At 33.8% G+C, this 27,357-nt stretch overlaps 1 protein-coding gene across 1 annotated transcript in view; it reads right to left on the bottom strand.

Moving 5' to 3' along the window:
* Positions 1–27,357, bottom strand: part of LOC139498903 (uncharacterized) — a 113,207-nt gene that overhangs the window by 59,046 nt on the left and 26,804 nt on the right. The window contains exons 2-7 of the mRNA XM_071287492.1: positions 10,678–10,745; positions 5,945–6,223; positions 4,591–4,702; positions 3,767–3,831; positions 2,698–2,720; positions 1,517–1,600 (exon numbers count right to left, since the gene is read on the bottom strand). The gene's annotated coding sequence lies outside the window, so the exon portion shown is untranslated. The remainder of the gene's footprint in view (positions 1–1,516; positions 1,601–2,697; positions 2,721–3,766; positions 3,832–4,590; positions 4,703–5,944; positions 6,224–10,677; positions 10,746–27,357) is intronic.

The raw sequence follows: 27,357 nt of genomic DNA on the forward strand, positions 1-27,357 counted from the left end.
CAAACAGGTTTCCTTTTGGGAACAGTCTATATTAATATCGTGGGGGAAAGGGTACAAAGGGGATTTACTTCAATTTTTTTACAGTCCCCAGCTGGGCGATCAGGATGATTAAATATATTGCCAAGCCGAGACTCTGGTCGCCTTGGGCGCCTCAGCTAGCGTTAAGTTTAGTCCCTGAACATCAGTGTTTTGTCATGATGTGTTTCATGTTCTGTGTTGAACATCAATGTTGTGTTATGATGTTGCTCATGTGTTGTGATGAACATCAGTGGTTTGTTATAAAATAGTGTCTCATGTTCTGTGTTGAACATCAGTGTTTTGTCATTATGTGCCTTCTCATGATCTGTGCTGAACATAAGTGTTTTGATGTGTCTCATGTTCTGAGTTGAATATGAGTGTTTTGTCATGATGTGTCTTGTGTTCTGTGTTGAACATCAGTGTTTTGTCATGATGTGGCTCGTGTTCTGAGTTGAACATGAGTGTTTTGTCATGATGTGGCTCGTGTTCTGAGTTGAACATGAGTGTTTTGTCATGATGTGTCTCGTGTTTTGTATTGAACATCAATGTTGTGTCATGATGCATCATTTTGTGTGTTAAACACCATGGTTGTGTCACAATATGTCTCATGTGATGTGGCTCATTTGTTGTGATGAACAACAGTTATGTTATGATGTAGCTCGTGTTCTATGTTGATCTTCAACATTCTGTAATTATGTGGCTCCTGTTCTGTGATAAGAATCAGTGTTGTGTCATGGTGTGTCCTATGTTCTGTGTTGAACATCAGTGTTGTGTAATGTATCATGTGTGTCCCATGTTCTGTGTTGAACATCAGTGTTGTGTCATGTATCATGTGTGTTCCATGTTCTGTGTTGAACATCAGTGTTGTGTCATGTATCATGTGTGTCCCATGTTCTGTGTTGAACATCAGTGTTGTGTCATGTATCATGTGTGTCCCATGTTCTGTGTTGAACATCAGTGTTGTGTCATGTATCATGTGTGTCCCATGTTCTGTGTTGAACATCAGTGTTATGTCATGTATCATGTGTGTCCCATGTTCTGTGTTGAACATCAGTGTTGTGTCATGTCTCATGTGTGTCCCATGTTCTGTGTTGAACATCAGTGTTGTGTCATGTATCATGTGTGTCCCATGTTCTGTGTTGAACATCAGTGTTGTGTCATGTATCATGTGTGTCCCATATTCTGTGTTGAACATCAGTGTTGTGTCATGTATCATGTGTGTCCCATATTCTGTGTTGAACATCAGTGTTGTGTCATGTATCATGTGTATCTCATGTTCTGTGACTTACGTTTTGTGTTGAACATAACTGTAGTGTCATGATGTGTCTCATGTTCTGTGTTGAAAATCAGTGTTAAGTCATAATGTATCATGTTTTGTGTTGAACACCATTGTTGTGTCATGATAAGTTTACCTACTTGATATTCAATGTTACAAGTTTACCTATTTGATATTCAATGTTACAAGTTTACCTTTTGGGAATCAATGTTAAAGGTTTACCGTTTGATAATCAATGTTTGCTCTGTTTGCTAGGCAAAGCTTCAATTCTTCTACTCTTCCTTCTTTAGCAGCTTCAATAAGTTTCTGTAAGTAAGAAATAGATTTTACATTTAACAGAATGTAAAAAGTGTAGTAACTTAAATGTTTTTCACGCTAATGCCAGACAATAACTATATTTTAGAATGACTGATTTTGATTGGTTAATACAAGGGAGAAAATGTACTCTATTGAATACAATAATGTGACAAACATTAGTTGGGGTAGGGGGAGGGGGTGTGAATTGAAAGCTGTGAAAAATATATATTGTTTTGGCAAAAGCAGTGGTGAAAAAGAAAATAGACCCAGAGGAAATCCTGCTTATGATTACATTGTATACTGTTCCTAAGTTTTGAAGAAGAAAAAGATTTTTTTTAAAACATTTCATCCTCACATAATAAAGCTAATCTGAGTGAAAATTGTGTTTCAATATTTTCAATATAAACATGTAATTTATAACAACTTGGAAAGGAGAAGTGTAATATTTGTATGTTTGATGATATAATTTTATTTGACAGATTTACTTTTAATGTCTCTAAGCTTTCTCTGTTAAAGAAATAACAGGATTTTTTTTAATATTTTAGCCTAAAAACATATTTACAATCAAGAAAAAGAAATTAATAAATAGTGAGTATTCAATGATCAAGTAGCCTTTTTGTCAGTGGGGAACAATCACCTGTGGGGACATATTTGACACTTATGTGTTTTTACAGGTGTTAATCACTACTTCCAAGTTTTATGACAAACAATAGGTAAGCTTGGGTAATTAAAATGAATAGACCTCTTTTGAGTTCGTTGCATTTCTGTCAAAAACTTTTTGTTTTAGTGAACATCATTCATGCACTTAGGGGTCTTCGTCACTTCTTTCCCATGTTGAGCGAGCAGTTAAAAAATATAATGCTTTATTGCAGGAGTTATAATGGTTACAGTATTTTGTTCATAAAAAAGCTTCTGTCCAAGTTTCTTAAAATTCCATGAAGGTTTGACAAAAAAAATTGATGTCTAAAAAAAAATTTAACAACAGAATGAACCTTAATGTTGACGCCGTCGAGGGAATCTAGGATCACATTGTCTCGCTTTCGCAACATAAATGTTGGAGGCTCGACAAACATCACTTGACTGACTATAAAGAAGAAAAATCTTACCTCATTCCAATCTTCCATATTTCCTTAAATAGAAAAATAAATGTATAAATCTGTTGAGTGATTATTGCGTTTAAACTCGCTGCAATTGTTTGCACCCTTCCTAAGTCACAAATTTGTTATTCAGTAGTTGTCGTTTATTGATGTGGTTCATAAGTGTTTCTCGTTTCTTTCCTATTTTATATAGATTAGACCGTTAGTTTTCCTGTTAGAATGGTTTTACACTAGTAATTTTTGGGGCCCTTTATAGCTTGCTGAGCAGTGTGAGCCAAGGCTCCGTGTTGAAGACCGTACTATAACCTATAATGGTTTACTTATAAATTGTGACTTGGATGGAGAGTTGTCTCATTGGCACTTATACCACATCTTCATATATCTATATACGGCAATGCTATTTGGGTTGGACAGATCATTCATACATCCTACAGCTCATCAGTCTTACAAAAGTCAGACTATTAAAGAGTGTATGGTACTTTGACAAAAGGACAAGTTATTGCACAGCTTTCAACAATGAGAAGTAAATACCCTAATTACCTATACCTTTTTATCTTACTAGTATTCTGAATATTTTAAGTCTATACAAAATTATATTCTTTTTTATCATGAAATCAACAAAGTATTAAACAAAACAATCCATATTTGAATTATAAACCATCCAAGCCAGGTTTTAATTTTTGACTACAGCTTTGTGACAATATTAGAAAGGCAAAGCAGCAGCAAATATAAATTTTTAATTATGGGTTTACTGGACAATGGATTGACCCATCAGCCTCCCAAACATGAGACGGATTTTTACAATTTGACAGAGTTTTCAAAATTAAGATTTTTCAAAAAGGCAGAAACATTCAAAACCCAAAAGACACTAGCAAATAATTTATAAATATATCATGTGTGTGGAAATATTATTTGTGAGCTCTTGTCCCTGGGGAAGTATAATAATTGTTGTAAATTTTTATATTCCCGGTCTTTCTCTGCCTGCATTTTCTGTTTTTTACTCGAGTCAACGAGAGAATACTGACGCTAAGTGATGAGAATGTCAGGTGAACTAAAACATATATGTTACAATACATACTAATTTAATTAAAACTGAGGTCAGCTATATTTATCAGTAAGAAAGTGCCTTCATCTAAAGCATCTCTGAAAAATATGGATAAATCGATCATTTTTACTTGTTTAAGTCTGATATATGTAAAATATATGTATCACTTAATAATACTTTATCGGTACTTCTTCAGTAACTGTTGTGATATATATATGGATGTTTCTTTATCTTATAAACATATCAATGTTTGTGTGTTATTTCCTGTTTCAACAAAGTAACTATGAACAGTAAAGGTATATTTTTTAATTATTTCATTAACATGAATAAATCCTTACCTAGGCCTTATGGCCAGCTTCATGAAAATGTAGACCTTGTCATTTGAAGATATTTTTTTTTTCGTTACATATATATTGACATCTACATATTTCCGTTCTTACTTTTTTGGGTTGCGTTCTCATTGACATATACTGTTGAAAATATTGTGGGAGTTATGATTTCTTTTACCTGTTTCATATAGGCTTGATGTCAGTGTGGGATGTAGCCTTAGCACTCCATTTAGATGAAGTAAACGTTTAACAGTGTGGCTGTGTTCTGCTTTCTATATTACATTTATAGTTGATTAAGCTCCAGCAGATACATGTTTGTGTACCTCACATTTTTTGTTTTCCTTTACCCCAAGTTCATACTTAAGTTCAACCAGTCTATTTTTGAAGGAAAATAATTTTGCAATGATATCATGTTCTCTGATTTTTGTCTTGTTTACTACGAAGTATTGGTTTTTAGTATTTTGAATGTTAAAACTATTTATTGATTATCTCCACTTTAAGAGCTTGAATATTCCACTGAACACTTACCTATAACATTATCTTGACAGGACAGGGATCAACTTGACTGGACAGGGATCACATCAACAGGACAGGGATCAACTTGACCGGACAAGGATCAAATAAATACAGATGACAGATGCTTAAAATGAGAATATAAATGTTTCTATTTCAAGTTGAAATAATAATTGCATGTAATAAACAATGATAAAGATGCTTGTGTATTGTTTGACCTCTTTTATTGATTGGTTGATGTCTCATTGATATAGGCCTCTAAACCTTCACTCTTACAGGATGCATTCTTTGTTTTAATGTCTTGTTTACTGTATAAAAACACAGGTCTTGTGATATGTTAAAAGTAAAATATATCGGTCAATTATCTCTGTCAGAGTTAAAATTAACATTCACTCTTTTGAAATAAATTTCAATAATAAATGATTGTATATAGTTCACATACAATGTGCATTTACCTATAATAACAACTCAACTGGACAAGCATTAAATTGACTGGACAAGCATTAAATTGACTGGACAGTCAATGATCCCAAGAACTGGACAATAATTACGAGGACTGGACAATGATCAAATAAAAATCAATAATAGACATTATAGATGTTGAAACTGAAGATATAAATGAAATAAAAACACGTTATAGAGACACTTGTCTATTTTTAAATACCATGTTGACCTCTTTTGTTGATTGGTTGCTGTCTCAATGACATAGACCTCCCATCTTACAATCATAAAACACATTTTTGATTTCTTAGTTAACACTCTATTTGTAATGCTTGCAATGTTTAATTAGTTTCAACTCCCAAATGCAATTAATTTCAGAATTATGTCATTCTATTTTTTGTCTCCCCTTGTACAAAAGCTGCAGAATGCAAAATGTTAATCTTTTTCAAAAAGAATTAATAAAAACACTTGTTTAATGCTTTTTTAGAATGAATCCTATAGCTCTGGATTATCTCCCCTTTAAGAATTTTCACATTTAAAATTTCAATATATTTCCGAGTTTCAATCAATACAGTCTCCACGATAAAGTTTTGAGTCCACAAGTCATAAGCTCAATTTTAAAACTTTTAGTTGTCTTCTGTCGGCTTGTAGAGAAAAAATGTACAAGCCTGCAAGCAATTTTACGAGCCTGGGTCATCATGGTCATAGGACTTGTGGTTAAGCGTGAAGACTGTTGATAAAATAAATCATTAAACATTGCAATACAATTTGATTTGTGCATCTTGTTTACAATAATGTATTGGTTTTGGGTATTTTGAATGTTCAAACTATTTCTTGATTATCTCCCCTTATAGAGTTTGAATATTTTATATTAGAATTAAATTTCAGTAGTAAATGATCCTATAAAGTTAACATATGAAGTACTTACCTATAACAACAGTCTGACTGGACAGGGATCAAGTTCACCAGACTGGACAAGGATCAACTTGACTGGACAGGGATCAAATCCACTGGACAAGGATCAAATCCACTGGACAAGGATCAACTTGACTGGATAGGGATCAACTTGACTTGACAAGGATCAACTTGACTGAACAGGGATCAACTTGACTGGACAAAGATCAACTTGACTGGACAAGGATCAAATCCACTGGACAAGGATCAACTTGACGTGACTAGGTTCAAATCGACAGCATGTGAATGAATACTGATGATAGATGTATAAAATGAGAATGTTTCTATTTTAGGTTGAAATAATAATTAACATGTTATAAAGATACTTGTCTATCATGTCTATTGTTTGATTCCATTTTGACCTCTTTCATTGATTGGTTGCTGTCTCATCGATAAAGGCCTCTTAACCTTTACTTTTACAAGATGCATTCTTTGTTTTTAGTGTCTTGTTTACTATAACTTGAGGCTCTAAAGAGCCTGTGTCGCTCAACTTGGTCTATGTGAATACTAAACAAAGGACACAGATGGATTCAAGACAAAATTGTGGTTTGGTGATGGTGATGTGTGTGTAGATCTTACTTTACTGAACATTCTTGCTGCTTACAATTATCTCTATCTATAATGAACTTGACCCAGTAGTTACAGTGGAAAATGTTAGTAAAATTTTACAAATTTTGTGAAAATTGTTAAAAAAAAAATGACTATATAAAGGGCAATAACTCCTTAGGGGTCAATTAACCATTTTGGTCATGTTGACTTCTGTTTAGGTCTTACTTTGCTGTACATTATTGCTGTTTACAGTTTATCTCTATCTATAATAATATTCAAGATAATAACCAAAAACAGCAAAATTTCCTTAAAATTACATATTCAGGGGCAGCAACCCAACAACGGATTGTCTGATTCATCTGAAAATTTCAGGGCAGATAGATCTTGACCTGATAAACAATTTTACCCCCTGTCAGATTTGCTCAAAATGCTTTGGTTTTTGAGTTATAAGCCAAAAACTGCATTTTACCCCTATGTTCTATTTTTAGCCATGGCGGCCATCTTGGTTGGTAGGCGGGGTCACGCCACACAATTTTTAATCTAGATACCCCAATCATGATTGTGGCCAAGTTTGGTTTAATTTGGCCCAGCAGTTTCAGAGGAGAAGATTTTTGTAAAAGTTAACGACGACGGACGCCGACGACGGACACAAGACGCAAAGTGATGGGAAAAGCTCACTTGGCCCTTCGGGCCAGGTGAGCTAAAAAGACAGGTGTTATGATATTTTGAATGTGAAATTTATGATATCTGTTAATTATTGCCCCCTGTCAGAGTTAAAATTCTACATTCAATGATCCCAAGGACTGGACAATTATCAAATAAATATCGATAATTGACATTATAGATGATGTTCCAACTGAAAATATAAATGAAATAAAAACAACATGTTACAGACACTAATCTATTTCTAAATAAAATGTTGACCTCTTTTGTTGATTGTTTGCTGTCTCATTGACAAAGACCTCCCATCTTACAATCAAAAACAACAATTGATTTCTTAGTTTACATCTCTATTTGTAATGCTTGCAATGGTTAATTAAGCTTCGATCAACTCCCAAATGCAATTAATTTTTGAATTGTGTCATTTTATTTTTTTGTCTAGATCTCCCCTTATACAACAGCTGCTGAATACAAGTTGTGTTAATCTTGTTGCATCAACATTAACCGGATGCTCTGCAGGGCGCAGCTGTATACGACCACAGAGGTTGAACCCTTAACGGTTGGGGCAAGTATGGACACAACATTCAAGCTGGATTCAGCTCTAAATTTGGATTGTGATTAAATAGTTGACACAGCATAGGTTTCTGACACAGAATGAATGTGGTCTAATAAACTTTAAAATTTGTTTTTTGCCTTTGAGCATTTCACTATGCTGTTGAATATTATTCCTCTCATAAAAATGTTAAATGAGAAAAATTGAACGCCCCCCCCCCCCCCCCAAGCCCCTTTTTTTCACATTTCCCTTTCCCTTATTCCAAAACTGCACTCAATTCAAATTACTAATGGAGTTTGCAACAATAACTTCTCATTTAAATACATCATAAAATATTAAAACTAGAACTCTCAAGAGCCTGTGTCGCTCACCTTGGTCTATGTGCTTGCATATTTTAAAAACAATGGACACAGATAAATGCATGACAAAATTGTGTTTTGGTGATCATGATGTGTTTGTAGATCTTACTTTACTGGACATTCTTCTTGCTACAGTTATCTCTATCTATAATGAACTTGGCCCAGTAATTACAGTGTAAAATATATTCTACAAATTTACAAAAATTTACAAAAATTTATGAAAATTGTTAAAAAATGACTATAAAGGGCAATAACTTCTTAAGGGGTAACTTGACAATTTTGGTCATGTTGACTTATTAGTCGATCTTACTTTGCTGAACATTATTGCTGTTTACAGTTTATCTCTATCTATTAATATAATATTCAAGATCATAACCAAAAAACTGCAAAATTTCCTTAAAATTACTAATTCTGGGGCAGCAACCCAACAACAGGGTGTCTGTTTTGTCTGAAAATTTCAGGGCAGATAGATCTTGACCTGATAAAGAATTTATCCCTGTCAGAGTTGCTCTAAATACCTTGGTTTCAGAGATATAAGCCAAAATTTGCATTTTACCTCTATGTTCTATTTTTAGCCATGGCGGCCATTTTGGTTGGTTGGCAGGGTCACTTCACACAATTTTTTAACTAAATACCCAAATGATGATTTTGGCCAAGTTTGGATTAATTTGGCCCAGTAGTTTCAGAGAAGAAGATTTTTGTAAAAGATAACTAAGATTTACAAAAAATGGTTAAAAATTGACTATAAAGGGCAATAACTCCTAAAGAAGTCAACAGACCATTTCGGATGTTGACCTTTTTATAAATCTTACTTTGCTGAACATTATTGCTGTTTACAGTTTATCTCTATCTATAATAATATTCAAGATAATAACCAAAAACAGTAAAATTTCCTTAAAATTGTCAATTTAGGGGCAGCAACCCAACAACGGGTTGTCCGATCCATCTGAAAATTTCAGGACAGATAGATCTTGACCTGATAAACAATTTTACTCTCGACAGATTTGCTCTAAATGCTTTGGTTTTTGAGTAATAAGCGAAAAACTGCATTTTACCCCCATGTTCTATTTTTAGCCATGGTGGCCATCTTGGTTGGTTGGCCGGGTCATCGGACACATTTTTTAAACTATATACCCCAATGATGATTGTGGCCAAGTTTGGTTTGATTTGGCCTAGTAGTTTCAGAGGAGAAGATTTTTGTAAAAGTTAACGACGACGGACGACGGACACCAGACGCCAAGTCATGAGAAAAGTTCACTTGGCCTTTTAGGCCAGGTGAGCTTAAAAGTGCTTGTTATCACTGAATGGTAAAGATTGTTTTAATTTATCAGTTGGTCATTGGTAGTAAAAGTGAATATACATTGTATATTGTATAAAACAATGATTTAAGTTGATACAACTACTATTCTGGACAAAGAAAGATAACTCCAATTGAAAATGTTTGCTATTGCACAATATTGTGCAATTAAATATTTCTTGCTATTGTGCAATACTGTGCAATTGAAAATACTTGATATTGCACAATACTGTGCAATTGAAGATTTCTTGCTATTGCGGAATTATGGGCAATTGAAAATTTGTTGCTATTGCACAATACTATGCTATTGAAGATTTCTTGCTATTGCTGAATACTGTGCAATTGAAAATGTCTTGCTATTGCACAACACTTAATATAATAATTTTGGATCCTGATTTTGACTAACTTGAAAACTGGGCCCATAATCAAAAATCTAAGTACATGTTAAGATTCAGCAAATCAACGAAGCCCAAGAATTCAATTGTAGTTAAAATCAAACAAAGTTTAATTTTGGACCCTTTGGGCCCCTTATTCCTACACCATTGGGACCAAATCTCCCAAAATCAATCCCAACCTTCCTTTAATGATCATAAACCTTGTGTTTAAATTTCATATATTTCTATTTACTTATATTAAAGTTATGGTGCAAAAACCAAGAAAAATGCTTATTTGGGCCCCTATTTGGCCCCTAATTCCTAAACTGTTGAGATATCAACTCCCAAAATCAATCCCAACCTTCTTTTTGTGTTCATAAACCTTGTGTTTAAATTTCATTGATTTCTATTTTCTTATACTAAAGTTATTGTGCAAAAACCAAGAATAATGCTTATTTGGGCCCTTTTTTGGCCCCTTTATTCCTAAACAGTAATTGGAACCAGAACTACCAAAATCAATCCCAACCTTCCTTTAGTGGTCATAAACCTTGTGTTAAAATTTCATAGATTTCTATTCACTTTTACTAGTCATAGTGCGAAGACCAAGAAAATGATTATCTCCCCTTTAATACAAACACTGGTGTAATGCTACTTAAAATGAATGTGCCATGTCTGGATTATCTCCCCTTTAATATAAACACTGGTGTAATGCTACTTAGAATGAGTGCACCAGGTCTGCATTATCTCCCCTTTAATACAAACACTGGTGTAAAGCTTCTTAGAATGAATTCGCTAGCTCTGGATTGTCTCCTTTTTAAGAATTTTAACATTTAAAATTTACAATATATTTCTGAGTTTCAATTGATAAAATAAATCATTAAATGTCCAATATATATAAATATAATGTTCACTCACCTATAGAATGTATAGTAATTAATTGTATGGACCATGAATCAAATAAATATCAATAGCAGATCTTCAAACTGAAAATATAAAATACATGTAACTTAATTAAAATTTATCATGATTATACATGTTATATAGCATATAGCATGTTATATTAGGGGGGGGGGAGGGGTAGGTAAACAATAACTGTCACTTACATTTTTGACATACAAGACAACCGCTAAATTTGGTGAACAAGGAAAGAAAGAGGGGACCTTCCTCTTACGGGGAAATTTAGAATACATTTTTATCATGTATAGTAGGAGAATATGTCTGGTCGCTTATTGATCTCCGGATATTTCATGGCAATAAGAACTGTTCTGGTATTGAAGAAAAGTGCATACAAATAAATTTAAACGTAACACCATAATTTTGGTCCAAAATTCGAAGCAATAACAGTAATTCAACCAGTTGACATCTACTAGTATTTAAATACTTTATAAAAGCTTGAATGTACCTAAAATAGAATTCATATTTCCAAATCTAATTATTAAAGTAGTTTATCTTGCATTGAACGCATCCATGATATTGAAATTTCTTGACTAACACTAGAGTAAAGAGAGTCATCAAAATTAATGTAAATAAAATTTACTTCTGGGAAAAAAAGTCAAACAAATATATCATATTTTAAAATGAATATCATATAGGCTGATGAACATTTCCCCCCTCCCCATGTCAGATTTTCTCCAAATGCTTTAGCTTTCAGAGTTATAAGCACGTAAAATGCTTGCTGAGCACAGCCTGATACAAACGCAGAGTTCGAACCTTGTACAGTTTGGGCAATTTGGGCAATATTCAAGCTTGATACTGTCTGAATTTGGATTGGGATCAAATTTTTAACATAATTACACTAAATAAATGTGGTTAAAGATCTTAAAAATTTGAAAAGGGACATTTAATTTAACTAGTATAGACTGATATATTTATCCAAATTCGAAAAACATGGTTTGATTCAGCATATAAAAAAACACTAAAAATTTTAATTTTGAACCCTTCAAAGCTGAATATGGACTAATTTAAAAACAAGAGCCACCAATAAAAAATCTAAATAGACAATAAGATTCATTCTAACATGATGACATCCTTTAAACGCTTTGAGTACACACCCGTGGTAAAATATAAATATATTGCATTGGCTGTTCCGATCGTACTCCCACGTCATATGTTTTTTTTTTATGAATGAATTACCCAACGTCATAGAATGATGTAAAAATTTAAGCATAAATTAGAAATAGCCTAGAAACACCCCCTTTCCTCCATAATGACACCTTTTGACGCCACCCCCTTTACTCCATAATGACCATGATGACGCCTTTTGAAGCCTGTGTAGTCCCTCAGTTGAAACTTCTCACCTATGAAAAAACTTCATCAGACTTAATAAAAGTTGTATCTGATAGAAAAAGGATATTCATGAAAATCTATGACTGGAATTTCACTGATGAAATATTTGTTTTTGGCAATGCATTAATAATTTAAACCTGCTGATTTTTTTTTATTGAAAAAATCCTATGCAAATCAAGTATTTTAAAAAAAAGTATCCATGGAGGAAAGGGTTAAACATGTTAAAAGTTTTTTGAGTCATTTTTCAATAACCACTGTCGAATTTCTCTCCCATAGACTCAAATGCAAAAAAAATTGTAAAATGAAGAAAAAAAAATACCTACCTACAATGTACCCTATTTTTTTCAAAGATGTAACAGGTCAAACACACATATTATTTTACTTGGCCTAGGCCTTACAACTTTTCCAATTGGACTGGTTAGTCTGCACGTGCACTCTAGAGTAGTTTTCGAGGTGTAAATACAGCTATTTTTGTCCATTTGTTAGGATGAACCATAATAGTCCAGATGACTGCCAGATGCCAGAGTCTGACAGCTTGAGATGGAAGTACAGAAAATCCTATACATCAACTGATCAATTTTAATAAATGATGTTTTCCGTATTTTCCTAATAATTTTTTTCTCTCTTAAATGAAAATCTACCCCTTATCATGAGGCTTGTATAGGGTATATTGGGATACGGGATATTTGCCATTTTAATTTTAGGGATATGGGATATTTGTCCTAAAAGTAAATGGGATATGGGATATTGATGCATTTATAAGGATATTGAACTTTTAACATGAAAAAAAATATGTGGAATTTGAAAGTCAAGTACAGAAATATTTACATCTCACTTGATAGTCCTTGATAAAATTGCCCAAAAAAGTTTAATGTTAAAGGTCATTTTAGTGCTTTGTTGATTTTAATTGAGTTCATGGTCGTTTTATTTAAAAGTCATCCAAACCCAAGCGAAAAGTATTGATCTATTTTCGATATTTATATGCTCATGTGTACTGATAATTTAAAAAAGTATTTTTTTTGCTTTCCATACCTCGTTCCTAATATTATTAATTTTCCTTTTTTAAAATGGTGATGTTCCTTTGGCACTATCTTACGGTGTTTGTATAACACAACTCCTCCGCTTTGCCCGTGTCTGTTGTAACGTTTTGGATTTTAATGAACGAAATATATGTATTACTGGTAAATTATTAAGTCAGGGATTTCGTTACCACAAATCACGTAAAATCTTTACTAAATTCTAGATTTGGTTTTGAAGATCGGTTCTACATTTGTACCTGTAGAAAACTTATTTCCAACGGCATAGCACATCCTCATTTTTACGGAGATGTTGTTTACCGTGCCATTGGATGCTGGATGTGTAATGATTGATAATTTAGTCTCAGATGCATTACTTTTTATTAGTTGTAATTGGCTTTGAACTAGCTGTCAGTAACTGCGAGTACTCTCAGATCTGTACTGAGTGTCTTTTTTATGGAATGTACAAGTACTCGGTCACGTCCACTCTCTGTTTTTGTTAGATGTATTTCTATTTGTATCCATCTGATGAGTTAAGCCTTTTTCAACTGATTTGTATAGTTCGTTCTTATGTTGTACTGTTACACCACTGTCCCAGGTTAAGGGGAGGGTTGGGATTCCGCTAACATGTTTAACCTCGCCACATTCTGTATGTATGTGCCTGTCCAAAGTCAGGAGTCTTTAATTCAGTGGTTGTCGTTTGTTGCTGCGTTACATATTTGTTTTTTGTTCATTTTTTTATACATAAATTAGGCCATTAGTTTTCTCGTTTGAATTGTTCTACATTTGTCTTTTCATGACCTTTTATAGCTAACTATGCGGTATGAGCTTTGTTCATTGTTGAATATCGTACGGTGACCTATAGTTGTTAATTTCTGTGTCACATGGTCTTTTGGCAATTGGCAATCATACCACATCTTCTTCTTTTTTTTTTATATTATATGCTCATATGCATTGATAATTTTCTTGAAATAATCATAGATTTTTGTTAGATGTATCCATCTGATGAGTTAAGCCTTATTGTTGTCAATGTTTTTATTTGTTTTGATGCTTTATATGATTACAGGATATTTTCTAGTGTTTTTTTGCGTGGCGAGGATCTTCAGAGGTCTCCACGTTTCACGGATTGCTCTGTTTTGCCAGACAAGCTGGGGCCGAGGGACGTAAGAGCACGTCCCATATCAAAAAGTAGATATTTCGCCGTATAAACTATGTTAATAACGAATAATTACTAAATAATCAATGTAAATTAATATATTTTCTTTCTATTACTGGTGTTGTGAGGAAGGAAATTAAAAAAAAGTAACAAAAATATTGGGATCTATGTAATTCATAAATTTCAAGATCACAGAGTCAAATGTTGTGTTGTTTCTTTGCAAAGCAAGGGCTGTGCAAAATTTGTCTGCTGTAAAAATATTGCAACAGTTAAAGTGTAATGTAGGTACATTAGCAGTAAGCTTTCCTGTGTTAAATTTTGAATTATTGAACTTGCATGCTAAATATCCACTTTTTGTTTGATATGGACGTGCTCTGACGTCCCACAGTCTCAGCTTGTCTGGCAAAACAGTCGTTGGATGTCAGAGCAATCTCGGACAAGAGACAGGATTGAGTCCTTCTGTTCTTTCCAACATAGGTTAACGTGTAGGATGAAGTTTCTTATCAATGAAAGAATAATGCTATCAAAATGAAATTTTACAGTCATATGCATCATGGTTTGAACAATTAAATTAAAAGTCTGAAATTAGACCCCTTACACTAAATTTATCGTTTAAGATCATATAAAAAGAGATTGTTATACAAGGCTCTGCGATGGAACACTTCATTTTTTGGACATACAATGTATATATTCTTGTTTAACACTGGAAGTATGCACTGTAAATTTCCTTTAACACAGTTTGCTTTCCCAATCAAAATTGTTGACGTTGTGATGATGAGGGAAAAAATGGGCTTGGGAATGAATTTATAATGATTTTTTGGGATATTTCAAAATAGTTTTAGGGATATGGGATATTTGTAAAAAATATTTATTGGGATATTAGGGGTAAACATTATATGGATACGGGATATTGGGATAAAAACTTAATGGGATATGGGATATTGATACCCCCCCTAAACAAGCCTCTATCATGCTTATTCAACATGGCTGCACTTAGTCCAAATAATTATGACGTCTGGCAAGGATATTTTAATTTTTTTTCTAGGACGCCTTTCTCCCAGAAAAAAATAAAATAGCCTTGCCAGTCGTATTTGGACTAGGCTGCACTATCTAAAACCTAGAAGGGGCCTATCCACACTTGTGTGGGACAACCCCTGGGAGTAAGATCTTAGACTTAGTATACAAATCCTTGCTGGGGCCATTTTCAAAATACACGTCTTATTTAAGAGGGCCCTCATGGGGTTTTTGATTATGTGATTACTTGGCCGTTTTTTTAATGATTATTTGATTATTAAGCCAAATATTTCATGATTATTTGATTACCTAGGACTGTATTTTTAGTTTATGATTATTTGATTACTAAAGATAAGCAAATATTTAATGATTATGTGATTATATTGGCAAAAAATGGTGATTATGTGATTACTAGGACCCCCCCATGAGGGGCCTCATTTAAACATACTTCTTGGAGTTGTCGCAATACCTTGGTTATGTCTTTTAGTATATTTGACCAAACCGTCTATTTTTGTCCTTTCTTTCGTATTTTGTAACAGGAAACATATTTGTGACAGGGGGCGCGAACCCCGCGAAACTAGAGCGCATAATATACAGCTCGGTTCGGACTTGTTTCCGGAAATTCTTACGATATTCATAATAGTTTAAAATAATAAATAAAGTAATTTATTCAGGGCCGTTACTACATTGAGGCAAATGAGGCAAATGCCTCATGTTTTTAATTTTCAAAAAAGAGAAAAAGAATCTAAAGCAAAAGATTGTCTTAATATCAAATTGTTTTCACGGAAAGTGTCTTGCAAGAACCAAGTTCTGAATCAGTTCTCGTCACTCTCTGATGTCGCCCCTGCATGTTTTTCTTAATACATGTTCACGGCCGACACTCGGCTAACCGAGAGTTTGGTCGGTTAAGCTATATTGAGTATGCGGCTATATCGGCGGTTGGTCTGTTAATCGGGTTGGCTAAAGTCTGTTAATCAGGTGTTATCGAGAAAATCATTGCAAGGTCAGTATGTTTCATTGTATAACTTTTTAATTATATTTACATCATAAAAACTATTCATGTCTGACAAAACGATTGGGAGTACTGAATCCAGTGGTGTAATTACTTTTTTTCTAGCTTCAATAAACGATCTATAAAATGAAAAGGCGAGTTACTCATCAGTAAATTTATACACATTTTACATACACAAAATGTACACAAAAATGACAAGTTGGTTGAGTTTACTTGCATGCAATATTTTGAACATCGAAAAAAGACAGGCATTATGTTTGTTTACCATATTAACATCAATATGTAAAAAATCTACACGAAAAACTGTATTTTGGTGACATAAATCAATTTTTAATAAAAATGTGGTCTGTTAATGGGTCGGATGTATAAAACTCGGTCTGTTAATTGGTCTGTTAAGAGTTATCAATGACATTACAAGCATAATTTAATTGCTATATGGGGTGTTATCTGAATAAAGGGATAGACTCAAGATTAGTGGCTAGAATATATGGAAACAACACATGAAAAATGAAACATAAGTTTAGACAATGGAATCTGAAAATTGATAAAAATGGTTTCAAAAACTGTAATATCAAAGTAATATTAATTTCAAAAGACAATACATACCGGAAATAAACTCCTCATAGATACCAGGATTGAAATTTTATATTTACGCCTTATATTTACGCCAGACATACGTTTCGTCTACGAAAAACTCATCAGTGACGAAAAAAATGTTTAAAAGGCCAAATAAAATACGAAGTTGAAAAACATTGAGGAAACACAACTAATACCGGCGTCACACATCAGCGTGTAGCACTGGCGTGTTCAAAATCATTTACGCTGCCAATACGCTAGTAATTTTGAATGCATTTAACCTGTCAATCATATTTGTAACGTGTGCAAAACGAGCTTTAAGCGTGTATTGGGCGTACTAGAAACGTATGTTGTATGTTTTTTATGCTACATACAAATGTCCTGTGATTGTAGCGTTCATCAAGCGTATTTACTTTCCTTCATTGGCTAGGGGAATAGGGGGAGGGTTGATATCTCATAAACATAGATATAGGAAGATGTGGTGTGAGTGCCAATGAGACAACTCTCCATACAAATAACAATTTAAAAAGTAAACCATTATAGGTTAAAGTACGGCCTTCAACACGGAGCCTTGGCTCACACCGAACAACAAGCTATAAAGGGCCCCAAAATTACTAGTGTAAAACCATTCAAACATGTTTATCCCCGCCGCAATATTGCGCCTGTCCAAAGTCAGGAGCCTCTGGCCTTTGTTAGTCTTGTGTGATCTAGTATACATATCTTTTAAGGGGCCAGCTGAAGGACGCCTACGGGTGCGGGAGTTTCTCTCTACATTGAAGACCCATTGGTGGCCTTGGCCTGCTTTATGGTCGGGTTGTTGTCGCTTTGAAACATTCCCCATTTCCTTTCTCACTATTTTACCTTTGTATTTCGACGTACTAAAAACTTATGCAACGCGCTTTGAACTATTGCTAAGCGTTCCTATGGCATGCAACTAACGTATACCGACTTTGTCAATTTTCTCTGTACGTTTGGTGCACGCCGGTCTATACGCCAATGTGTGACGCCGGAATAAGGTAATCTATTCCTAAGGTAGAAAAGCCTTAATATTTCAAAGAAAACGCATGGAATTTAACCAGCTGCATTGCAACACATGACAGATTCATAGATGTTACAGACTTTGAACAGACAAAAAAAAAATAAGGCTGATTGATAACTTGGCGTAAATAATAAATTCGTGCGAATTTGAGCGGCCAATCAGTCCATATAACGCTATATTGAAGTGACACACCCTTCAATGAAATGCAAAGAAATAAAATTAAAATAAAAGTTCTCTTTCTATAAGGATACTGTTGCACCGTATTGTAATTTTTTCGTCACAAGTACATCTCATTTTAAGAAAAAAGAACTTAAAATTCGTCACTTATCTCATAAAGTTTATACCGAATTAAAATATTGTAAGAAATAAGAAAACAGGGACATCCGCGAAATCGGATTATGTGAGTTGGATTATGTTTATTATAAACAAGAAAGAAATCATCAGATCTGTGTACCATACTCACGGTGGGTATGGTTGTCCTGCGAGAGAACGTTCTGTGCTGGTGATTTGGTCCTGTCAGGTGCTGGTGGGTCCTGATTCTGTGCTGGTGGGTTTGTTTACATTGTATCAGAACGGCAATAAAACGACTGTTTTGTTGCTTAATTTTTCTCTGATGCGTCATAAGTACCATGCAAAGTATATTACAACACTATTATATTGCAAAATTCGTGCAAGTTCGTTAAACGGAATTGTCCTGACGCTGTGCTGGTGATAAGAAAAACGGTCCTGGTTCTGTGCTCCTATGTCCTGGTTCTGTGCCTTTATATTTTAGTTAAAAGTGGCATATATTCAAGATCATTGATGCTGTACTGTTATTGGCTAATTAACTGTTGTCTGCTTTCTTGAAATTGACATTGTTGTGAATCTGTTTACTGTTATTATGAGAGAAAAAATACCCCTATATTTTTTTTTAAATTAACTGTAATCTTATTTATTGGCCTGTTAATGGAACCCTTCTTGCACCCTTTTAAGATAAGAAAATATGTTTACGATTTTCGGGATTACGATCATTTTGCAAGATCACCAAAATACGTTGCAAATTATACAATACTTATATAAAGTAGATGATGTGGTATGTTTGTTGTCAATGGACAAATTTCCATAAGAAACCAAAGGAAGTATGTGTTAACAACCATACGTCATCGTACGACCTTCAACAATAACCCATAGAATAAAAATGTAAAAGGTTTTGCATAAAAATGGAGAGCAAAAATATAGAACAACGGACTTTCTGAGCGTTTGAACATATGTCTTTAGCAGCTTAAAACACATTTGTTTGTGAACAATTTAGTGCTGACTATAAGAATGACAATAGTATTGCGGGTTTGTTTGTTTGGTTTTTTTTTTTTTTTTTGGGGGGGGGATAAGTTAGAGCGAGATTACAATGAAAGTTTTAAGCTTGGCATAGTTTCTCGTAAGATTTAAAAGTTGTATTTTAAAAGAAAAATGTATCTTATAGCTATTAAGAATCACTTGCTGTATCTGTAAGATTTTTTCAACACAATTTTTTTTTTGTCTGAACGGTTATCAGGTAAATTTTTTCGAAAGTTCGATAGAACACTAAAAAAAGTCACTATTTTATGAAAGGGCAGACTAGAATATGTCAGAGAATGAAGACGAGATAACCTTTGTACAGATTTTTGCTATGTTTAGCATGGGATCAACACATGGGTACATTATCCTTAAAGATCTATTTAAAAGTATTTGAAACTACCGTTTGCTTTGTTAATTGTGCCTTCAATTTCAAAAATTAAAATATCTCATAGCTTCATACTACCAATTGAGTATAAAACAAGTATATAAGTTTAAAAAAGAAATTCTTAGATTAAACACCTACATTTAACTTTAAAAGGTCATAACCGTTTAAAACAATACAAATCTACACACACAAAAAACTGGCTTAATTTCAACTGGTTATCAACCCGAATCGCTATAAGATCATATATATATAAGCTCATCTATGTCGAGTGGTCGAGTGAGGTTCATGTATTGTCTTGGCGTCCGCAATTACAAAAAGATGTTTTCTGAAATTACTTGACCAAATGTTACCAAATGATTTTTCAAGAGTGAATCTAGGAAAAACAATATTCATCAACAAACATGACCACTGTCTGTTAAAATGAATTCGAGTTTTTAGTTACAGCCGATTCCATTGAGTATGTAGGCAAAGGTAATATCTTTGGTTAGCTTGCTTGTTAGCTAAACCGTGAAGTCATTGTTAGGTAAGGTATACTACCCTCCTTTAGAAGTAGCCTGGTCCTACAGACAGAAAGATGTGTCATTTGTCGGACTAGTCTACTCTTAAAGTAGGGTAGTTTACATAACCTAACAATGACTTTTCTGTTCAGCAAGCAAGATAACCAAAGATATTCCCTTTGTCTACACACTCATTGAAATCGGCTTTAATATTGCAAAAGTTCAAGCAATTAGGGCAAAACTTACCGAGTAAAAAAATCAAAAGGCCAATGTATATCTACCTTGCACATTTCAGAAAATTCAGATCAGATAACGAAACTGGGTCCAGCAACATTTATAAGCAATTTAAGATTTTGACCCTCTCAGTTTCCATTCACCACTAGTTTCCATTCACCACAAATATTCTCGTTACAACGAATCATTTTAAATACAAAAATACCAGTTGCAGCCTTTTGTTTATCTATTAATATATGTATACGGATAAAGTTATGAAAGGCAGCAGGGTCACCAGGGTGAGGAGTCCATGTCATCTGAAATAAATGCTAAGCATAGATCTAGAAAGCGACGGATAATCATGACATTAAAAAAACTCTCTTCTTTTCGACTTTTTTCGAACAAATTGACACATAAAATGAATTATATAGTATTGTGGAATTTTTAACTTGTGTTCAATTCATTGGTTACACCTTTTACTAGGATATTAATCCTGTCAAGTATGAGCTGGGAAAAATATTTCAGAAAAGAAGATGGAAATGTGAAAGTTTCCGTGCGTCAGGTGCAACAGCATACGAACAGCTAACATGCCTGGTCAGGGTGGAAGCTAAAAAGTCCACGAAAATCTGATTTAAAATCCTTTATTCGTTCCAACAAAGTTATTGAGATTTTGTTGAGGATTTAACCATCTACGACAAAAAGATTTTTTTTTAAGAATTTACAGCTCTTCTATAAATATATGCAAAGCAAACCATTGATCAAATTGCTTGCTATGATTGTTTGGATGTTGGTAAACGACAGGTATTAAGTAGTCTGTTTACTATATACTAGAATTTGTTTGGACAATAAACATTAACTATAATTCCTGTCAGTTTGTATTTGTCCAATCAAATCCCAGTATGTATTGAAACTCCGCCTACCTCAAAACATCCAAGCAAACATAGCAAGCAAGTCAATCAAAGTTTTTTTTGCATGTTTTTATAGAAGAGCTGTACTATATAATGCAAAGAAGCGTTTAAGTCTTTCGCCAAAAAAATTACCATCAATTTCTTTTTGTCCTATGTAAACTTCCGTACCATTTCCTTACATTCATGATCATTAAATTGAACTGTAAAATATTTCTTGGTACCTTCTTAATTCCTTTATAAGTCGTATGTATACATAATTATGACAATAACTGTTGTGAGCACAAGATTTACTGCACACTTTTAAAGTTCTGCTTCATCAAACATTAAAATGTGAACTTAAGTTTTGAGACTTTTTTAATCGACACGATTGGAATTTTTGTATATGAGAACATGGTTTATCTATTAGTTGAAAATGCGGCTTTGAACTAGCTTTCAGTACCTGCGAGCATTCGTTGTTCAATAATGTGTGTCTTTGTGTTATTATTTTATGTGATAAATTGTTGTGTTGGTACACCACTGTAACAATGAAGGAGGAAATGAGGAGGGTTGGTTGGGTGGAAGTGGGGAGGGGTATGCGGAGCGCTAACAAACATGTCTATGCGGCATGGGCTTTGATCATTGTTAAAGCATCAATGTAAGGGGCATTTCATATCTTAATAAAACTATTCTTATTTTAGATACTATATATTGTTATCTGATATTGGACGAAAGATGTTGCCCTTTTATGTAATTATGTAATACAAGTTACGATCATTTGAAAACACATATTAAACAGCCAAATGGATGCACAAGAGCTAAAATATGAGTCATAGATCCTATTGACAACAATTATCTGCCCAATTTTATTGATTTTGTAACATTTGTTACAAATATGATCAACTTCTTATCCAAAATCACCAACACCGTATCAGGACCCACCAGCACAATGACAGGACCCACCAGCACAGTATCAGGACATGAATAAATTGAGAAAATACTAAATTTTAATAAATTGCAATGTGTTTTCACAAAAAAGTTTTGCCGTGTGGATTGCGGTATGGAAAGCGGACTCTATGAACATTTTTGTTTTATTTTTTCAGTTCTAGATTTTCTGAAAATGAGCACTTTTGTGTTACGCTTACCGAAACAGTTTAGAGGGTCAACTTTTTAATGGTTTACATATGAACCCATAAGAAACAAAATTGAAAAATCTCAACTGTTTTCTTCCATTTTTTATGGGTGAAAACGTCAAAAATCATCATTTTCGTCTTTGTTTACATTTTTTCATTGATCACCAGCACCCGTCAGGACCGAATCACCAGCACAGAACGTTCTCTCGCAGGACAACCATACCCACCGTGATACTTGTATATGTTCCAGTCAAACCTTCTAACTTTTGACATATGCAGCTTTATACAATAGTTCAAAACGCTATGAATTTGAATCACTATGTCTCGCTTGTTTAAAAATATCAAAGAGAATGTTTATAATAAACATAATCCAACTCACATAATCCGATTTCCCGGGTGTCCCTGTTTTCTCATTTCTTACAATATTTTAATTCGGTATACACTTTGTACGATAAGTGGCGAATCTGGAAGACGTATAGGTTGCACGCCCCCGACCCCACCTTTGGTTGCCAAAACTATATTGATTCATGTATTTAACGATTTTGTAAAGCAAAAAATAATCAAAATATTGTTCAACTCGGCGGTATGTATCTGAGACTCATATAAATAAGAAGCCGCTGTCCGGTGAAAGAAGTTGTTTTCCAACGACCCACAAAACTCATTTTCAACGCTGAAGTTAAATAATCAATTATAATGTAATGCGATTATGATTTTTTTTTATTTGACCAAACCGGGTTATGCATTGTGAAATCTATGACGAAACCGGGTGGTAAACATTGACGAAACCGGCCAGTTCCATTTTGACATGACCCATTTCTTTCGTTCCATACACAGAGATACAAGTATTGAGATGCTCATAATGACTAGTTTTGCAATCTCCGTGTCAGTACCTACATGTATCTTCCCGTACCTTTCTTTTCGTACAATGTGAACAATTTAACGAGAAATTAAACAATTTCGAGGCAAGGTTCACTCAATTCGTCATTTTGACATGCATTTTTACTTATTTCTCCGTTAATATAGAACAGTTGTAGAAAATATTGCATATCACAATAGAAAATAGTTGTATATATATATTTATTTCATATCGGTTAAGAATAAGCTTCTATTATTGGATAAAAAGGGGCCACATGACATTCATTATTCTTCAGTAATAAATTCAATCGGTCATTAACAGAACAAAACGGACCAGAAAACCGGTTGTTAACAAACTTTTACATGATAATGACCGGTGGGGCGTGGTTTCCGTCTGATAATGACCGTTGTGGCGTGGTTTCAGTCTGATAATGACCGTTGGGGCGTGGTTTCTGTGTTAATGACCGGTGGGGCATGGTTTTTCTGATAAGAAGAGAGATGTCCCTTTGATAAAACATTTTCCTGTTTTCAATATTATATTTAAGTTGCTAAATTGTTTACTATATGTTTTCTTTAATAACAAAATTAAAGATAACTTGATTAAGTATTTATATACTGAAAAATTGCACTAAAATAAATGGCAGTATTACTACGACTGGTCTTCACTCTTTGCCATAGAAATAATACAACTAATCAAGTCTGCCTTAGGCATTTTGAAATAATGCGAATTTTGCAAAACATGGTTTCTCAATGAAATAAACATAATAATTCTTGAAAAAACTGGTCATTATCGTGATACATGGACTGCCCGTAGGACAGTGGTATTGACTGCGACAGCGATAATGACCTCGCCTTCTGCTCAGTCATTATCACTATCTTAGTAAATACCACTGTCCTGTGGGCAATCCATATATCACGATAGTGACCAGTTTTTCAAGAACTATTATATAAATATTCTTTGATATCATGTGATAGATCCGTGTTTTACTTGCTCGGATACTAATAATTAATAACTATATTTTTGTAACTATTTTCTAGTATTCTCAAAACTACATCTATACATTTATACTACAAACCTACAACCCTCAGTTTATGGCTACACGTGCTGATCTTATCTTTAAAGTCATGAATATTTATTAGCTATGTAGGCGTGTCAAAATCGTATCATACGCGATAATGACCAGCCAGTACACACTGTAATGATTTCATTAACCAGTATTAAAAAGATAAACATAACACATGAAAAAAATAAGAAAATAAGGAGAAATCTATCTCTCTTCTGTCTATTGATGTTCCGTCATTGTGCCCGATGTTAGATACCATCGAGTTAGAACAAATTTTGCCGGTGTGGTTTAGACACAGTGTGAACTATAAGTAAGAACATCATAATATTCAGTATGTTAAAATAAGTGTTATAAAAGTGGGTAGGAATTGTGCTTGATATTCGAGTGTTGAAAATATAATCTTTCAATCAGTTCACAGCCGATTGCAGGTTAGGTAATCCTTTAAGAGTAGACAAGTCCGATAATAGCCAATTTACATGTCTGTCAGTCTAAACTTATTCAAAAGGAGGGTAGTACTACCGGTACATAATAACGACTTTACGGTTCAGCTAATAAGCACGCTAAAGATTCTGCCTTTCATTACACACTCAATGAAATAGGCTGTAGGTCTGAAGTTGGCACGTAAGTAACTGCTAGTAGTCATTCGTTAATTTATGTATTATGGTAATTTTGTTTAGTTTCTTTTGTTACCTATTCTGATTCGGACTGCTTTTTAACTGAGTTTTACTCTACATATTGCTGTGTGTTTGTGTTTACTACATTGGATAGATGTATCAGGGGAGGGTTAAGATCTAAAAAAAACATGTTAAACCTCGATGCAGGTTTGCCTGTCCCAAGTCAGGAGCATCTGGCCCTTTGTAGTCTTGACTGATTTTAATCTTAGTTTAATATGTATAATTCGGAGTTAAGTATGACGTCCATTTTCACTGAACTAGTATACATATTTGTGCCAGCTAAAGGACTCTTCAGCCGGGTGCGGAGATTACTGATTTGACCCATTGGTGGCCTTCGGCTGTTGTCTGCTCTATGGTTGGGTTGTTGTCTCTTTGACTAATTCCCCATTTCCATTCTCAATTTTGTACGGTAAATAGCTTAAACATAGTTTGTATAGTTTCATCCATTTATAAAGTCCGACGGTTGCGTATTTTATCCAAAAATATACCTCAGAGGTATTTTTATCGTTCGGCTGCTGTCCTATTGACGTATGTGCAATATCTCAAATTATCTTATCCCTGTGGATAATATTGGATGCTACATTACCTTTTAAGTTTTCTGAAAACTTGTTTTGTAAAATGTATATATATAGAAAGAAGAAGATAAGGTATGAGTGCCAAATAAGATCTCTTTCCATCCAATCTACTAAACTAAGTTTGTCTTATGGATAAGGCCTAAATTAAAATATTGTTTGTTTGCCCTTTTCCGACCCTATGTTTTGAAACAGGGTAGGTAGGTAGGTAAAATATTTTATTTTTTTCCCCAAAAAAATAACTTGGCTCGGTATATTATTTGTCATGGGTAGGCAGGTAGGTATAATATTTTATTTTATAGATACAAACTCTGCAAAATGTTATTTGTGTCCGTTTTGTTTTTGCAAATAAGTTTTCTGGGACTATTAGTTTAAAAAAAATATCACGTAGAATGTAAAGCTAATTCATATGCACTACTATTTTGTTTTCAAATATAAAAAAAAATAGAGCTGTGCCGCATATCTTCAACACGTTTATATGCCTGGAACTTTGAAGAGTTTGGAAATCAGTTTGAACTTGCACTTTTATTCTGTACTACGTACCTTGTATGCTTACCTTAAGATTTTCTGTAAAAGATAACTTTGTACTGATAAGATATGTCCGGGCAGACATACATTACTAGTAGAAAAAGTCCCTAGAGTGTTAAAAACATCGTGTGTGCCTTTGTTTCCAATAAAAATGCTACAAGACTTTAAAAAAACTCTGACAATTGTCACGTATTTTACATCGCATTCATAAATGATCTGTATGGACAACTTGGCGATTTTACTGCCAGATATTCTCCACTTTACAGGGTTTTGTCACTTTTGGTTCATGTCAGATATAAATAATATAGCGGCATCGTAACATAATCATCCTGATCTGCGGATCACAAAAGGCCATCCCTACATAGAATACAACGTCCGTTCCAAATTAGTTTGTACACACGTTGATAATTTTGTATCAAACGAACTTTTTTGAAAATGAACCCTGCTCTTTAAGTATAAAGGTACAGAGAAGCGTTCACATGCTGAACATCTATTTCAAACAAATGCTTTGAAACTTCAAATGCAAGTGTTCATGTCAAACGCTCAGGTGATACCAAACGGACTGGACCTTATACGTTGAATATAAAACCCGAGAATTCCGGATAAAATAGTTTTGAGCGGGAAATACAAATATAAGATTTTTGGTAGGAACGAAAAAATAAAATAAAATAAAATCTTGCTGGTAAATACAAATAAAAGATTTTCAGGCGCAACGAATTTATAGGGTCGGTCGGTAAAGGGCAAACAATCAATATTTTAATTTAAGCCTAATGGTGTTTATCACTGTTGTTTTGTTGCTGTCTGGTGGACGAATACATAAAATTTCCGTGTCATCACCAAACATATTTATGGCTATATATCGGGTAATTCAAACACTTGTTTCTTCGCATAGAAACAACTCTTCGTTAATCTGAGCATGGAACGAATACTTTATATCACGAACTATAAATGTGGATACAAAAATTGAAAAACTAAGCAAAATTGTTAATTCCGCATTGCACGAAAAAATGTGTTGTATTTCAGTAAATAACACGTGTTCTTGTTTGATTGTAAGCACGTAGTAGTCCATCATGCATTGTTGCTCATTTAGTGGATTGGTCAAAACCCCAGGTAAAAATTACATTCAAGGGTTAAATTTGCATTAAGTCGTGTTCAGACCCCTTAACAGAAAAAAAAGGAATATCATTGAAGAACACGTGCACGGGAGCTTATCGAACACAATGTCAATGTATAGAAAAAAATACAAATGATGAATTGTCAAAGTTTTTATGCCTGTCCTTCATCTTGATAGTTGCTGGAGGGTCTTCAATAATGAAAGAAACATAAATACCGTAAAACCGGGTCAATATGGTCCCTAGTGTCGATAAAATGTTATTT

The sequence above is a fragment of the Mytilus edulis genome, chromosome 12 (genome assembly GCF_963676685.1).
Source record: "Mytilus edulis chromosome 12, xbMytEdul2.2, whole genome shotgun sequence".
Lineage (NCBI taxonomy): Eukaryota > Metazoa > Mollusca > Bivalvia > Mytilida > Mytilidae > Mytilus > Mytilus edulis.